This window comes from Arachis ipaensis, chromosome B3 (assembly GCF_059453495.1).
Source record: "Arachis ipaensis isolate K30076 ecotype BB chromosome B3, ASM5945349v1, whole genome shotgun sequence".
In the NCBI taxonomy this organism is placed as follows: domain Eukaryota; kingdom Viridiplantae; phylum Streptophyta; class Magnoliopsida; order Fabales; family Fabaceae; genus Arachis; species Arachis ipaensis.
In genome coordinates, this window is record NC_142438.1 from 112626380 (window position 1) to 112644064 (window position 17685).

Genomic DNA, 17685 nt, shown 5'->3' on the forward strand with positions numbered 1-17685 from the left:
TTAAAACTCAAGGGAGTCCTCATTCAATTGAAGGACTAGTTCACCTCTGTTAACATCAATCACAGCTCTTGCTATGGCTAGGAAGGGTCTTCCAAGAATGATAGATTCATCCTCATCCTTCCCAGTATCCAGGATTATGAAATCAGCAGGGATGTAAAGGCCTTCAACCTTTACTAACATGTCCTCTACTTGTCCATAAGCCTCTTTTCTTGAGTTGTCTGCCATCTCTAATGAGATTCTAGCAGCTTACACCTCAAAGATTCCCAGTTTCTCCATTACAGAGAGTGGCATGAGGCTTATTCCTGACCCAAGGTCACATAGAGCTTTCTCAAAGGTCATGGTGCCTATGGTACAAGGTATCAGGATCTTTTCAGGATCCTGTTTCTTCTGAGGCAATCTCAGTTGATCCAATGCATTTAGTTCATTGGTGAACAGGGGAGGTTCATCTCCCCAAGTCTCTTTACCAAATAAATTGGCATTCAGCTTCATGATTGCACCAAGGAACTTGGCAACTTGCTCTTCAGTAACATCCTCATTCTCTTCAGAAGAAGAATACTCATCAGAGTTCATAAAGGGCGTAAGGAGGTTTAATGGAATCTCTATGGTCTCTAGATGAGTCTCAGATTCCTTTGGTTCCTCAGAAGGAAACTCCTTATTGATCACTGGACGTCCCAGGAGGTCTTCCTCACTGGGATTCACGTCCTTCTCCTCTCTTCTGGGTTCGGCCATGATGGTCATTTCAATGGCCTTGCACTCTCCTTTTGGATTTTCTTCTGTATTGCTTGGGAGAGTACTAGGAGGAATTTCAGTGATCCTTTTACTCAGCTGGCCCACTTGTGCTTTCAAATTTCTAATGGAGGACCTTGTTTCATTCATGAAACTCACAGTGGCCTTAGATAGATCAGAGACTAAGTTTGCTAAATTAGAGGTATTTTATTCAGAGTTCTCTGTTTGTTGCTGAGTGGATGATGGAAAAGGCTTGCTATTGCTGAACCTGTTTCTTCCACCATTACTAAAGCCTTGTTGAGGCTTTTGTTGATCCTTCCATGAGAGATTTGGGTGATTTCTCCATGAGGGATTATAGGTGTTTCCATATGGCTCACCCATGTAATTCACCTCTGCTATTGCAGGGTTTTCAGGATCATAAGCTTCTTCTTCAGAGGATGCCTCTTGAGTACTGTTGAATGCAGCTTGCATTCCATTCAGACTCTGAGAAATCATATTGACTTGCTGAGTCAATATTTTATTCTGAGCCAATATAGCATTCAGAGTATAAATTTCAAGAACTCCCTTCTTCATAGGTGTCCCATTATTCACAGGATTCCTTTCAGAAGTGTACATCAACTGGTTATTAGCAACCATGTCAATGAGTTCTTGAGCTTCTGCAGGCGTTTTCTTTAGGTGAATGGATCCACCTGCAGAAGTATCCAATGACATTTTGGCTAATTCAGACAGACCATCATAGAATATATCCAGGATGGTCCATTCTGAAAGCATGTTAGAAGGACACTTTTTGGTCAGTTCCTTATATCTCTCCCAAGCTTCATAGAGGGATTCACCTTCTTTCTGTCTGAAGGTTTGAACATCCACTCTAAGCTTACTCAGCTTTTGAGGAGGAAAGAACTTGGCTAAGAAAGCCTTGACCAGCTTATCCCAAGAGTTCAGGCTATCCTTAGGTTGAGAGTCCAACCATATTCTAGCTCTGTCTCTCACAGCAAAAGGGAAAAGCATGAGCCTGTAGACTTCAGGATCTACTCTATTAGTCTTAACAGTATCACAGATCTGCAAAAATTCAGTTAAGAACTGAAAAGGATCTTCAGATGGAAGTCCATGGAACTTGCAGTTCTGCTGCATCAGAGAAACTAATTGAGGTTTCATCTCAAAATTGTTTGCTCCAATGGTAGGGATGAAGATGCTTCTTCCATGTAAATTGGAATTAGGTGCAGTAAAGTCACCAAGCATCCTCCTTGCATTATTATTATTTTCGGCTGCCATCTCCTCTTCCTGTTCGAAAATTTCTGAAAGGTGCTTGCTGGATTGTTGTAATTTAGCTTCTCTTAGTTTCCTCTTCAGAGTCCTTTCAGGTTCTGGATCTGCTTTAACAAGAATGTTCTTGTCCTTGCTCCTGCTCATATGAAAAAGGAGGGAACAGAAAAATAATAATAATAGGGATCCCTTTTACCTAGGTATAGAGGTTCCCTTTTGTGAGTAGAAGAAAAGAAGAAGAGAAAATCTGAACTTAGAGAGAGAGAGGGTTCGGATTTTTTGTGAGTGACGGAAGGATGTTAGTAGATAAATAAATAAATAGAAGGAGATGAGAGAGAAAGAGAATTTTTGAAAATTATTTTTGAAAAATGGTTAGTGATTTTCGAAAATTAAAAGAAGAAATAAATTAAAATTGAATTTTTGAAACAATTAGTTAATTAAAAAGAATTTTTGAAAAAAGGGGGAGATATTTTCAAAAATTAGAGAGAGAGAGAGTTAGTTAGGTAGTTTTGAAAAAGATAAGAAACAAACAAAAAGTTGGTTAGTTAGTTGAAACAAATTTGAAAATCAATTTTGAAAAGATAAGAAGATAAGAAGTTAGAAAAGATATTTTAAAATCAAATTTTTTAAAAAGATATGATTTTGAAAAAGATAAGATAAAAAGATATTTTTGAAAAGATATGATTGAAATTAGTTTTGAAAAAGATTTGATTTTTAAAATCACAATTAATGACTTGATTCACAAGAAATCACAAGATATGATTCTAGAACTTAAAGTTTGAATCTTTCTTAACAAGCAAGTAACAAACTTGAAATTTTTGAATCAAAACATTAATTGATGATGTTATTTTCGAAAACTATGTGATAAAGATAAGAAAAAGATTTTTGAAAAATATTTTTTAAATTTTCGAAAATAAATAAGAAAAATGAAAAAGATAAGATTTTTAAATTGAAAATTTGATTTGACTCATAAGAAAAACTAAATTTTTTTTTAAAAGTTTTGAAAAAGTCAAATCTAATTTTCGAAATTTTAAGAGAGAAAAAGGGGAAGATATTTTTTTGATTTTTGAATTTTTAATGATGAGAGAGAAAAACATGAAATTGATGCAATGCATGAAAATTTTTTATCAAAACAATGAATGCATGCAAGAATGCTATGAATGTCAAGATGAACACCAAGAACACTATGAATGCATGAATTTTTCGAAAAATGCATAAAATTTTTAGAAAAATTGTAATTGACACCAAACTTACAATTTGACTCAAGACTCAAACAAGAAACATGAAATATTTTTTATTTTTTTTTATGATTTTATTAATTTTTTTTTTGGATTTTTGTATTATATTTTTCAAAAATCATTTGAAAAACAAAAATAAGGATTTCAAAATTTTTAATATGAATTCCAGGAATCTTTCACTCTTAGTCTAAAGCTCCAATCTGAGGGTTAGGCATGGCTTAATAGCCAGCCAAGCTTTAGTATGAAATTACATGCATTGAAGTGATTAGTTGAAGCCTCAGTCCAAACGAACTTAGACATGGCTTTACAGCCAGCCAGGATTCAACAAATCATCATGAAACACTAGAATTCATTCTTAAAAACTCTGAAGAAAAATATATTTTTGAAAATAATTTTTTTAAAATTTTTTTAATATATATATATATATATTTTTCGAAAACAGATGAGAAGTTTTTGAAAGATTTTTGAAAACTTTTTGAAAACAAAATAGGAAGAAATTACCTAATCTGAGCAACACGATGAACCGTCAGATGTCTAAACTCGAACAATCCCCGGCAACGGCGCCAAAAACTTGGTGCACGAAATTATGATCTCAGGAAACGGCGCCAAAAACTCTGTACGCACGTCTTAATTAATCGTTTTTCATTCACAACTTCGATACAACTAACCAGCAAGTGCACTGGGTCATCCAAGTAATAAAACCTTACGTGAGTAAGGGTCGATCCCACGGAGATTGTTGGTATGAAGCAAGCTATGGTCATCTTGTAAATTTCAGTCAGGCGGATAATAATTGGTTATGGAGTTTTCGAAAATAAATAATAGATAGACAGAAAATAAAGATAGAAACACTTATGTATATCATTGGTGAGAATTTCAGATAAGTGTATAGAGATGCGTTCGTTCCTCTGAACTTCTGCTTTCCTGCTGTCTTCATCCAATCAATCCTACTCCTTTCCATGGCTGGCTTTATGTAAGGACATCACCATTGTCAATGGCTACTTTTCATCCTCTCTGGAAAATGGTCCGATGCGCTGTCACTGCATGGCTAATCATCTGGAGGTATCACCGTGGTCAATGACTGCGTCCTATCCTCTTGTGAAAATGGTCCAAATGCTCTGTCACAGCACGGCTAATCATCTGAGGTTCTCGATCATACTGGAATAGGATTCACCCTCCTTTTGCGTCTGTCACTAAGCCCAGCACTCGCGAGTTTGAAGTTTGTCACAGTCATTCAATCCCAGAATCCTACTCGGAATACCACAGACAAGGTTTAGACTTTCCGGACTCTCATGAATGCCGCCATCAATCTAGCTTATACCACGAAGATTCTGATTAAGAGATCCAAGAGATACTCATTCAATCTAAGGTATAACGGAAGTGGTTGTCAGGCACGCGTTCATGGGGGAATGATGATGATTGTCACGTTCATCACATTCATGTTGAAGTGCGAATGAATATCTTAGAAGTGGAATAAGTTGAATTAAATAGAAAAATAGTAATACTTTGCATTAATTCATGTTAATCTATGGAGTGTAGAAACTCTATCGTTGAAAACACATAAGTGAGAGGTCCAGGCATGGCCGAATGGCCAGCCCCCAAAACGTGATCACAGGATCAAAAATACAATCCAGGATCTTCCAAAAGATGTCTAATACAATAGTAAAAAGTCCTATTTATACTAAACTAGTTACTAGGGTTTACAGAAGTAAGTAATTGATGCATAAATCCACTTCCGGGGCCCACTTGGTGTGTGCTTGGGCTGAGTTTGAATGTTACACGTGCAGAGGCTCTTTCTGGAGTTGAACGCCAGGTTGTAACGTATTTCTGGCGTTCAACTCTTGTTCGTGACGTGTTTCTGGCGTTTAACTATAGACAGCAGCGTAGAACTGGTGTTCAACACCCTTTTACGTCGTCTAAACTCAACCAAAGTATAGACTATTATATATTTCTGGAAATTCCTAGATGTCTACTTTCCAACGCAATTGGAAGCGCACCATTTTGAGTTCTGTAGCTCCAGAAAATCTACTTTGAGTGCAGGGAGGTCAGAATCCAACAGCATCAGCAGTCCTTCTTCAACCTCTGAATCTGATTTTTGCTCAAGTCCCTCAATTTCAGCCAGAAAATACCTGAAATCACAGAAAAATACACAAACTCATAGTAAAGTCCAGAAATGTGAATTTAGCATAAAAACTAATAAAAACATCCCTAAAAGTAACTAGATTCTACTAAAAACATACTAAAAACAATGCCAAAAAGCGTATAAATTATCCGCTCATCAACAGGCATGCATCATATGCATTTATGTGACATTGTTTGGGTGTGCATATTATACTTGGTTTGCCTATGTGATTAATTGCTAACTGTTCTACTTGCAATAACTGTTTGTTTGTGCTTGCATCTTCCTATTTGTGTTTGCGACTGGGACTCCGTTGGACTGTGGTTATTGGTTGTTGTTGGATTGTTTGGGCCTAGGACCGTGGTTGGAATGAGATGAATTGATGGTTGATTTCGGTTTTGTGTTTCTGGTTTGGAATAAAATATGAAAGGCTATTTTGGTTCCGCATAGATAAACCGTTTTGAAAGGCTTTTGAGTTTGAAAATTGAACGGTTCTTCTTTCAGAAAAGATTTCCGACTTTACTTTTATTGTAAACCGTTGTTTTTGAAAAGAGGCATAAGACGGATATTAATCGCTGGTGTGGTTATCTTTACGTATCCTATTACAATAATTCTTAAAACCCTCTACTGAGAACCCTTTCGAGGATGATGTTCTCACCCCCCTACATTTTTCCCCTTTCAGGATATGGGCGCAGAAGTTACGAAGAGCTTATTTAATTGTTGTTGTGATGCTCTGTATTATTTTAGTTATGGTTTACTGTACCCTCGCTTTTATCTTGATATAATTTGTAAGAGGGATAGGAATTGTATTGGTTTATGTTTGTAATATTATTTATATATATTTATGTATATATATGGATGTACTCTTTATGAGTTGTTGTAAGTTGAATGGTGTTTATGGATGTACGTTATCGAACGAAAGTATCTTTGGGAGCGGTATTGCAGTTTAAAGTTTTAAACAGGCTCATATTTTAGTATTAAATAGTATAAGTGTCGTCGTAATGTCCAAGCTATCAGAGTCGCGCAGCCGGAAGCGTGAGCTTTGGTAGTTAGGGTGTTACACATACAAAAAAAAATTATGTACCATATATCTATTTGATAATGACTACCATTATAAAATATTTTGACAAACTTGAACCAATTGAGAATTGTAAAACAACATGCATCCGTTTCTAATAAATCTTGCCAAAAAACTATATGGAGATACATATTATTTTACAATATAAAAGGATCATGATTTAAGTATTTTTACCCGCGGAAACCCGTCCAAAAATCTTCTTGGTTCTTATGTCTTTAACTAAATGATCCAACTTCATCTTAAAAGCCCTACATACCATGTCCAGTCGGTCTCCAATATTTAGTTCTCTGTTCCTTAAGAATTCTTCTAACTCAGGCCACTTTGGATTACACGTGAATGTAATGAAAAGGTCTGGGTAACCGACTACCTTGCATATTGCCATTGCATCAAGGTAGTTTTGAATCATGTACCTAGGCCCTCCAGTTAATGAAGACGGCAATATAATACGTTTGTCCCGAGAAGATGGTGCTGTCTCCAAACTTAGTAATGCTTCTTTGATACCCTTGTACACCTCACATCTGAACTTCTCTTGATCAAGACGTATGTAATTTAACCTGGCTGACTCTATCATAAAAAAACCATCAACCAAAAATTGCTGGAATAGACTCATAGAATATAACAATGGGGATCCATCGGACAATCGTTCTTGTATTCTAAACGCAAAAAATTCCCTCATTGATACATCCTATCGCCCCTTTCCGCCATCTGGATTACTCTTGTTAAGTGGATCTTTCTTATAACCATCTTCTCCGTACAGAAATAGCAAAGGGTATTGCAAGCCTAAATAAGCTAGATTTAGCTGGTTGATCCTTTGTAACCTTCCACTTTGTGTCTCCACAATAATGTCTCTATCAGTTTCATCTACATCAAAATCACCCATAATCAATGCAACAACCTCATTGGTTGACACTACTACATAATTGACTTTTACTAACATTTAAAAAATATTATCAAATCATATTAAAATGTTAGCTATGTATATTAGTAACATTTTAACAAATGTTAAATATACCCTATGTTACTAAAGAGTTTTACTAACATTTTTCTAAAGATTTAATAATATTTAATAAAAATGTTACAATAGATCTTCTATAGTAATATTATGAGAAATGTTATAATAGACCTTTCTTAGTAACACTTAAAGAAATGTTACAGTAGATATATTTTATAACACAGAAAAATGTTACCATAGATATTTTTGTAACACTTAAAAATGTTACAATAGATATTGTTTGTAACACTTAGAAAAATGTTACCATATATATTTTTTGTAACACTTCAAAAAATGTTACCATAGATATTTTTTGTAACACTTAAAAAATGTTACAAAAGATCTTTAGTAACATTTTTTTAGTTATATTATACTATTTTTTATTTTTTATTTTATATTATACATAATATAAATATACTAAAATTAATTACCACAACATGAAATATTTCATTAAATTAACAAATTCACAAAAATAAAATTTTTATAGCCTCTTTCATTAATCAATAATCATTGTACAAATTTGCTTCGTGATGCAAATAAAATGGAAAAAATACTTATAGCACTTAAACTCTATAAACATTCCAAATAAAAAAGAAAAGAAAAAGTGATACAATGTACATAAAAAACTTAGTCCTTATACTAATCCTAGAAAAATGTATTTATCTGCTTGACTAGCTCATCGCTGCGACGACTTATTACCATTCTCTTAAACCAGTCAACCAAGTTCATCTGATGCACATCAAACAAAAAAGTAATAAGAACTCATATAGTGGGCAGAAATAAAACCTGAAGAAAAATAATCATGGAATCACCTCTGCTGGTGGTCTGGAATCCCAAGTAAAGTTTTCACTTTCTAACCATTCACCTCTGATAAAATAAAAGTAAAAAATAAAATTGGTTATTAACATGATCTTCCAAACCTAACTGATAGCTATCTACAAGCTACAACAAGAAATTTGTTTTCGTTAGTTGCCTAGGCAGTGTAATCGGAACCATTGATCATTTCTAATATTTAGATCTTTTTGAACAGTTAAGAAAAAGTAATATATTGCCCTTTTCTAATTCTTACATAGTTTTTCATCAATTGTTGCATCCTACTATTTTTTGTCCCTATTCTTGCTTATTACCCGTCTAACCTAACAGCTACAGATCCTATACAAGCAAGACGAATATTCGAGAGTTAATATCTCAATGCAACTGGCAAATAAGTAGGTCTTGGACATACTAAAAAATCATAGTCAAACAGTAACACTTTAAAATTACAAGCACAACATAGTTAGAACTTTTTGTAAGAATATGCTATATATATTGAAGGAAACAGTTCATCATAGAAAACAGGAGAATAGTTTCAGGCTTTTCAACTTTTAATCAGCGTAGCAATGAAGAATCTCATTGATTTATCCTAATATTCTTACCTTATCCAAACAGTTTCCCATATAATTGTTCAAAAGCCACAAATTTTAAAGTTTGAGAGGAAATATCACCAATTTATACAGAACAAATTTCTGCAAGGCCAAAAAAATAAAAAGGAATTAAGAGAGGTACAGAGAATAATAGCCAACTCAAATGAATGTAACACTTTATTGGTTGGTTTCGAACCGGTGAGTTACCCCAAGGCATAGTGAAAGCGAAATTCAAGCAACATAAGAAAATAAATTAGTAGTCTATAAGTGTTCACTTAAAAAGAATATCAGGAATTAGCACACATCTAAAGAAGGATACATTAAAAACACAGGTGCAAGAAACAGAAAACTTATATTATTGGATGACTAAGCAGGAGAAAAAATCAAGTGAAGGAATGAAGCTAAACCAAAATAAATATAAAAACAATTTGCACAAGGGATTTCCCATCATCTATGGACTAGTGGCAGCTGGGGTTTCATAAACAGTACAAATCATTGTTGTCAGAATGATGCAAGAAATGGAAATGGAACCTTTCTTATTACTCAAACAATCACACATGTCTAGCTTCCAAATATATATACTAGCAAATAAATTCCTATGTTTGTTTCTTTGATCAATGACAATAAAGAAGGAGATAGAAAACTACAAGAAATGTAACATAAGACAAACTAGTGACAATTATAAAAATACATTATGATAGCAAAGTCCATAACAGTCTAAAGTTGTAGATCACTCACCGAGCTTTCAAATGAGCTTCCCTCTCCTCTATACAAGGTCTATGTTCTCTGCTTTGAAAACATCATCAAAGAGAAACTCACTTATCTTTTAAAGAAAAATAATAGGACGTTAGAATACAGTTCAAACTTAGAACTACTGTAGATTAAGTTACAAAAACTAGATGTTAAGTTAAAGGTTCATTGATCCATCCAAGTGAATTAACATAAAGCTGGATTCTAATAAACTAATATATTTAATTTAAGGTAAAACACACCACAGTAGATCACAAATAAGGACACAACCTTCCTTGGCATTCTAAATTCAATAACCTGTTGAGTATTGACTATTGTAGCTCAAATCAAGAGTAAGGAGATGATAAAGACTTAGAACTGCAACAAATTAAAATTATATCATATCTATTTTTCAAGAAAGCTTATCACACCCTAGAATTCAAGTTAGAATTACCAAGTATTGGATTAAACTATCTTAGAATAGAAGTGCTATTAGCAATCAGAAATCTGGCAAAAGAGCTAAATGCTTAAATTAAATATCATCCATTAGAAATTAAATACCTAAATCAACTAATTAAAAAAATCAATCAGAGAAATAAAAAAGAAAAAGAGAAGCCACAAAATTGAAGCCAATTCACACAGTTTAAGCACTAATTTAAAATTTCTCAAAAAAAAAAGTCACAATCCCACAACTAAAAAATTAACCAGCAAAAAATAACATGTCAAACAATATAGTCACTGATAGAAAAATACAAAAAATAGCAAATTATACATGAAGAATCACAAAAAGTTAGAGAATTACCCTTGTAAACTATTCTGGTTTCTAAGTGAAATGATGAAGTCGATAACTAAACTTTGTCTGAATTCCATAGTGCTAAACAGAGGGAATTTAATTTCCTAAAAATCAACCACAGTAATAGGAAATGAGTGATGAGTGATAGAAACTGATTCCTCCTTTACTTCTGTACTCCTCCAAGGCTGCATCAAGCTTTTTAGCCTTGCAAAATATAATGATGAGTGCTTCATTGATCATTTTATCCTCTCAAGCATTCAATAAGTTCACATGCTTCTGAATATCTAGCAGATGAGCTATATGAACCCAAAATAGATAAAAAAAATCTCATGATTTAATTTATTACCATTTCTGATAGAAACTTTCAACATTTTAGCAGCATGATCACAAGACAAATAGAAAACTACAATGGTAATAATCAGCTAAAAATACACACACTACAAAAGACACCAAATAAAAATACAGTAATAAAGGAAACAGCATTTCAAATTCCTAACTATAACAAAAAATGGCTAAAATTTCTCTTTTTCTTGTAAGAAAATATTAAAGCAACACATAATTTAAGAAAGTTTTTCTTTTTATTTTTTGTCTTTTTATTACAGAACTCACAGTTTACAGCAACAAAAACCCAAAGCACAAAGTCATGACCACGAAGATGATATTATCGTACCTGATGCCGTCAAACCTAACAGCGACGTTAAAGTCGTCAGCGCTATCATCGGCGGCATCACTGGGCGAATCCGCAGGCACTGATTCCTCATCTGCCGGTGCGTCAGCTACCTTCTGCTTCTTCTTCTTTCCCTTTTTCTTCGAGGATGCAGAAGCGTCTGCGGCGGCTGGCTCCAGTGCGGGCGCGGGCGAAGGAGAAGGAGCCAGGGCCTTGAAAAGCTCCCTGGGAAGCAAAACCCTATCAATGGTGTAGATCGCGAGTGGGTCTTCATCAATGAGCGTACCAGTGATCTTGGTAGTAACAATCTTGGTCTTGAGCGTGACTTGATCACCGTCATTCTGCACGGTGAAGTTGAACTTGCTGGCTCCATTGAGAATCGAGATCGAGCGAGAGCGAGAGCGAGAGCGAAAATCGAGCAAGAGTGAGATTGAGAATTGAGAATCGAGCGAGAGCGAGATTGAGAATCGAGCAAGAGCGAGACTGGGATTGAAATCCAGCGAGATCGAAGCAAATGCGCAAAGAAATAAGTGATTAGATAGCAGCGTGAGAAAGATTTGGATGTGAGGAGTGAGAGATTTTGATTTTTTGACCTAAGAGGTTTGCTTGTTCCGGTAGATGTGAATAAATAATTAAGAATAGGTAACATTTAAAAAAATGTATTTGGTAACATTTTAGTATAAATGTTACTTAAGATATAATTTTGTTATAATTACTAACATTTTAATAAATGTTAAGAGGTAAATGTTATTAAATGTCTATAATGTAGTAGTGTGATGGTAAATTATATCTTCTCCCATCTTTGCCCCGCTTGCCTATAAGCCTTAGCTTCACTGTGGACCTAGAGATCGAAGACATTGATTCCCTAACCATACAAAATGCTTTCACCAACACGTTGTTTTCATCTAGCATTGACTTCAATTCTTTCACTATGTCTTCGTGAATATCGTTGTTTTCCTCTCCCTTATATGAGTTAAAATATACTAAAGTTAATTCTATCAACAAAAAATACTATAGATTATATAGGAAATATAACCTTGTCAAAGTACAATCTTTTAGCTACATTAGATTAAGTATGAACCTGATAGCAGAAATGCGATTTTGAACTTCATTTTGAGTATCAAATACATATAGCTGAGCAAACTTTACTCTACTACAATCTGGTGGGATAAGGCTACCCATTAAGTGATAGTTCTCACCAAATAATCTAAAGGTTGGTGGTCCTCTCGAATTATTTATTGCTTTGTCTATCTTGGCACCAATAGATGTGAATTGAAACATGCTATTGTAAGATCTAATGTTCTCTCGAAAATGCTTGCTTTTGATGTCATCACCGTATAACAAATTGTACAATGCCTTGAGAGCTTCTTGAAGATGAGGAATTTGAATTTGGCCGCCTCTACAATATAGTGTGTAATTGTAATTTTTGTTGATCCTTTCGACATACTAAAATAGTAAATGACAAAATTCACAAGAATGCTGTGCAGATCCCATGTGCAAATATTCTGCACATAAGAATCGTGTAGTTATAGCTACAAACTCTTATTTTATAAAATTTATTAAGAAATTATACTTTATTAATTTTGGTCAAAGTATAAATTCAACAGAGTGATGGGTCATGAATGTGATAAGAAATTTGGAATGGTTAATTTTGTGCAAATTATTACTATAATCGGATGAAGAAAATGTGATACAATTCTAAATCACTTACTAGCTATTATAAATTTATTTTTTTATCTGAATTTTGGACTAAACATAATTTCTGTAGAGTGATGGGTCTCTTTTAGAAATTTGTAATGTTTTTATTTGAAAGACAATGTATTTTTATATTAATCTTGGTGCAAACTATTATTTCAAATGGATTTGATGCTAGAAATATTTTATTTTTTGTTTTATTGAAATATTCTTTTTTTTATAGAATTCATTAAAAAATGATTCTTTATAAATTTTGGTCAAAGTATAATTTCAAAACAGTGACAGGTGCAGCATCAAATTTTTAACATTTCTTAATCTACAATTATTTTTTATATATATTATTTTGGAGTAAACTATTAATTTACTTGGTGAGAGAAAAGTTTTAAAAATGTTATAGTTGTTGCTGAAATAAAATATATTATTTATCTGAATTTTTATTAAAATATTATTTTTTAAAAGAATGAGTATTTTTTAGAAATCTATAACATTTTTTGATAAAATAAATTTTAAATTAATTTTGGTGAAAAATGAAATTTTAATCAGGTGAAGGATATGCACGATAATTTTTTTATTTAATTAAAAATTTTTAATTTTATAATTTTTAAAAAATATATAGTCTAATGAGAGTGATTGGCATATGTTAAATGAATTTATAATATTTTTTATTAACCAAAAATTATTTTTTATATTGATTTCGGAGTAAATATTAAATTATCTTGATGAAGAGAAATTGTTAGATTTTTTTTTGCTTCAAAATAATATTTTAGAAGAGTGATGTGTGACATATAGAAAGTAGGATTTTTTTTCTCTTCAACAAAAATTATTTTTTAATTTGTGTTGGTGCAAACCTTTATTCCAATTGGATGAAGGGAATGGGTTATCATTTTTTTTATTTTAGCATTAGAAAAATTTATTTTATATCTGAATTCTCGACAAAGCATAATTCAAGTAGAGCAGTGGGTATCTTTTAGAAATTTGTAATATTTTTTTATATAAAAATATTTTTTTATATCAATTTTGACATAAATATTTTTTAAAATGGGTCAGTTGAATGAGTTAGAATTGTTTTATTTTTTGCTCAATGAAATGCTTTTATTAATTTTGAAGTATATTTTTAAGAGAGTGATGAATGTAATAAGAGATTTTTTATATTTTAAAATAATAAAGTAACATACTACTATTATATACTTCTACTCTAACAGATCCTGCCATATTCTTCTGTAATCCTTTTTTGCCTGTATTTTTCAAAGATAGAGTAAGCTGTTAACAATGATCCTTGAATATAGTAACAGGTGGAAGACATGGGAGATCATTCATTTACCAACCACAATGATTTTTTTTTTTAAACAAATATACCTTTGCTAGTATTCCGCCTCCTTCTATCATTGCTAGGCACTTCATTTATTTGAGATCCTAATAAATGAACAACAAAAAAATCAAACTTGTAAGAGATTTCAAGTGTAAAAATCGGTGTAAAAAATTTGCACAACTAACTGTGTCCATTCTCACCGGAAACACCTGAACTGGTATTGTTCTGCTTTGCACCATCCAAAATGAATCTCTGCTTCGTTCTATCTTCTTTTGCTTGACCTGTATTATAACATAAAACCTCTTCTATAATCTTTTAACTACACATGAACATAAAATACTTGAACAATGTATAAAATACTCCTTATATAAAACTTACCATGGGTAGTGTTGGTGGTCCCGGAATGACTGACGACAAAAGAATCCCACCTGAGGTTCCATCTATCGTTATAGTTCAAAAAATCCCCAATTATGACATCGATCTGACCTGCATTATGGAATTCGCTCTCGGGTGAAATTTCGAGTCCGGCAGAAGATCCTTGACACATGAACCTAATAAAACAGATCAAGACCGTTCTAATATCATTTGATGCCGATTAATTTATACCTTTACAGCGTCCAGTTATAGCTGCTTTCCTATTAGAACCAAGTGTCATCATCTAGTCTTTCCTGGCCTTCTTTTGGCGATCTGTGTTGTGAAGCATTTTACAACTTAGTACTTGAAAGGCAGTTACTATCAATCAATCATATCCTCTGTTTTATGAAAACTACATACTTTTGTACTCAGTGATGAAATTTACCTGTGCACATATCTGAATTTCCTAAATTGCTAACCTCATAATCATCAACTATAAGAGAATTTGACATCCTTGAAGTTGAGGTTGAATTTGATTTCACGACTAATTCCATATGAACTGTGTCTAACTGGGCTGCATTTAATATATGTTTCTATTAGATCATTGTACACCACATTGAAAGCATTCCTTTAACTATACATAATGTATACAGTTGTAAAAAAGATTACCTCGAAAATTTTCTAGGTCAATAAAATTTGCATTGTTGTCTATGGTAGTTGCTGATTCTGTATATACATTGATCAAAGCATATATCAATACTGCAGTTTATTGTAGAATGACGTTTTTAACATCATCAACTATATATAATGATATTGGATGATACCAACATCAAATACTGTTATTGTATGGTGGCTCATCTCATATGCTCCTTCCAAATATATTTATAACTAAACCTATTAGAATTTAGAAACAACTTACCTTTATTGTTTGGTGTTGAACTCAATTGTCTCCGTCCTGCAATCTTGGATGATCTTTCTTTCCTGGCTAACGTGGCTTTTTCTATGAATACAAACATGTCATCAAATTAACCATAGTTTTTCGAAATAAGCTTTTCAAATCAGTATATAAAGAAACGTACCATGATAGTCATGAGTTTGTGCACTCAAATTAGTAGTAATGTGATGATGCACCATCTAGGATTGGTTAACTCCCTGGTTCAAGTTGGGTGTGTCTGGGTTTACATTACATACCTGTCTTTGTAGGGTGTTTTTCTTTCCTTCTATCCTCCTCTTGGGGGGATTACTAGTGGTGTTTACAATCCAACCCAAAAAATTTATTCTTTTAGAAACAACAAAACATCAACTTGAATAAAGTATTAATAATTTTTAAAACTTTTTAGTTACTTGATAGTTGAGATTCTGAGTTATGTGATTCTTCTTCAACAGCATCCATTTGGTTATCACCGGATAAGTTCTTTGCCATAGGCAAATCATTGTTGCCACAATATACATCGACCTTTCATTTGTTACTTAAGCAGTGTCCTTTGGCATGGTCCACGGTTCATTTTAACTTGCATTAGTTTAGTATAGACATATTTATAATAGTTTTTCAAATTGACTAACTATTGTCCCTTTTAGTACTTGTTTCTACCTTGCAAAATAATACAAAAGAACCAATTGCAAAAAATTCAAGCTTCTTATAAAAAATTTTTACAAACTAATCAGATTATGTAAGGAACATACCATGCTTTTCTGGAATTGAGCTCAAGCTAATAGGTTGAAGAGGCTTTCTCACGACTTTCTGGTCCCATATTTCTGAGTCTGATGTCTTTAACTTTTTACGTTTGGCATCCATGATATTTCTTCTTTTCTTTCTGGCACACAATGCTTGAAAAGGATCCATTACTTAAAGGTCTTCAATGAATGTCAGGACTTTTTCTGCTGTGTGTGATTGTTAGGGATAATCTGTGCACCTTCTATGTGAGCTCCTCATTAGGGTATGGATTAAATGTTGTATAATTTTGGCTGAGAAGGTGAATAAGTTAGAACTGAATAAACTATCCAGGTCTCACTTTAGCTATCTTGTAGTGGTTTGATAATTGAATGAACATTGGTTTACTTAACCCTAAATAACAGGATAGTTCTAAATTTTTGTAGTCACGCTGAACCTTTGTTATATATAACCTTGTAACAATGCTCCTTCTCTCACTTTGATATGTTATTTAGTGGCAAGTTTTTAATAATTCTTTATTAAATGAATTAGTATACCTTGTTGATGCGGCTCAAGAGACTATGTTGGTATAGAATTTATCAATAAAATCCTGTTGCAAGTATAGCTCTTCCCAACAACAATCCTCGAGTATCAAATTTAGAAAGAATTTGGTTGTCACAAGTTCAACCCCAATAAAAGTAACCGAAGTATTCAAACCTCGGGTCGTCTCACAAAGAATGGGCAAACATGTGCTTCAACATCGGTTAGAAATCCGGGATTGCAAGTCATGAGCAAGAAATTAAACTAGGAATCTTAACAAAAAAATAATCTTGGAATGCAAGAAACTAATGCAAACAATTAGAACAAAATATGAATAATTCCAAACTCATCAAATAACATCCAATGCAATTCTATTCTAACTAAACAAGTAACTATAACTAAGACAAAGCAATCAAGATTTTTGGGTTTTCAAATATGAATGATAAAAGTAACTCTTGGCTAGGCATGGGAATTGAGATCACTATCCTTGTCTAATAACCATATCTTGACAATTATGAGAAACCGAACTCATTAAGTCTACTTCTATAATTGAAGTATGTTAACATAAGGTACAACCTCACTACCAATTAACTTGGTAGTAGGCTAGTGTCAATGGTTATCAAATTGACCACTAAGGGTTCCCAAATCATCAAATTCATTAGACCCAATGACTCAAGCTTACCCAATTCCCTTAGCCTAGGCCAAGAGTAAAGAGAACTACTCCATAATCAAAGGAAACATTTCATCAAACATATGGTAAGCATTAATAAAAGATCTAATTAAATTGCAATTAAGTTGAAACTAACAAGTACCCACTAACAATTATCAACATACAATCATTCAAACAACACAAGTAATCATGGAAATCATCAATGCAACAATAACAAATCAAAATCTACAAGATTCATGAAATGGGTATAAAATGACAAACAACAAGAAACATAAAACTAACACAAGATCTAAACAAACTTATACTAGAGAATTCAAATTAAACAATTAAAACTAGTAATTAACAAGATCCAATTCAGAATTCAACAAGGGAAGATCAAATAAAAGCTAGATCTAGAGAGGAACAAAGGTTTCTCTCTCTAGAAGAACAAAGAACCAAAAAACTAGCTAAAATTATGTCTAAGTG

The 17685-nt window shown here is 32.9% G+C and overlaps 1 non-coding gene across 1 annotated transcript; it reads left to right on the top strand.

The window, feature by feature from the left end:
- Positions 1-1491: 1491 nt before the first annotated feature.
- Positions 1492-1599, top strand: LOC148572076 (small nucleolar RNA R71). Its single transcript, XR_015880251.1, has one exon. It is a non-coding gene; the product is annotated as a small nucleolar RNA R71 (small nucleolar RNA).
- The last annotated feature ends 16086 nt before the right edge of the window (positions 1600-17685 follow it).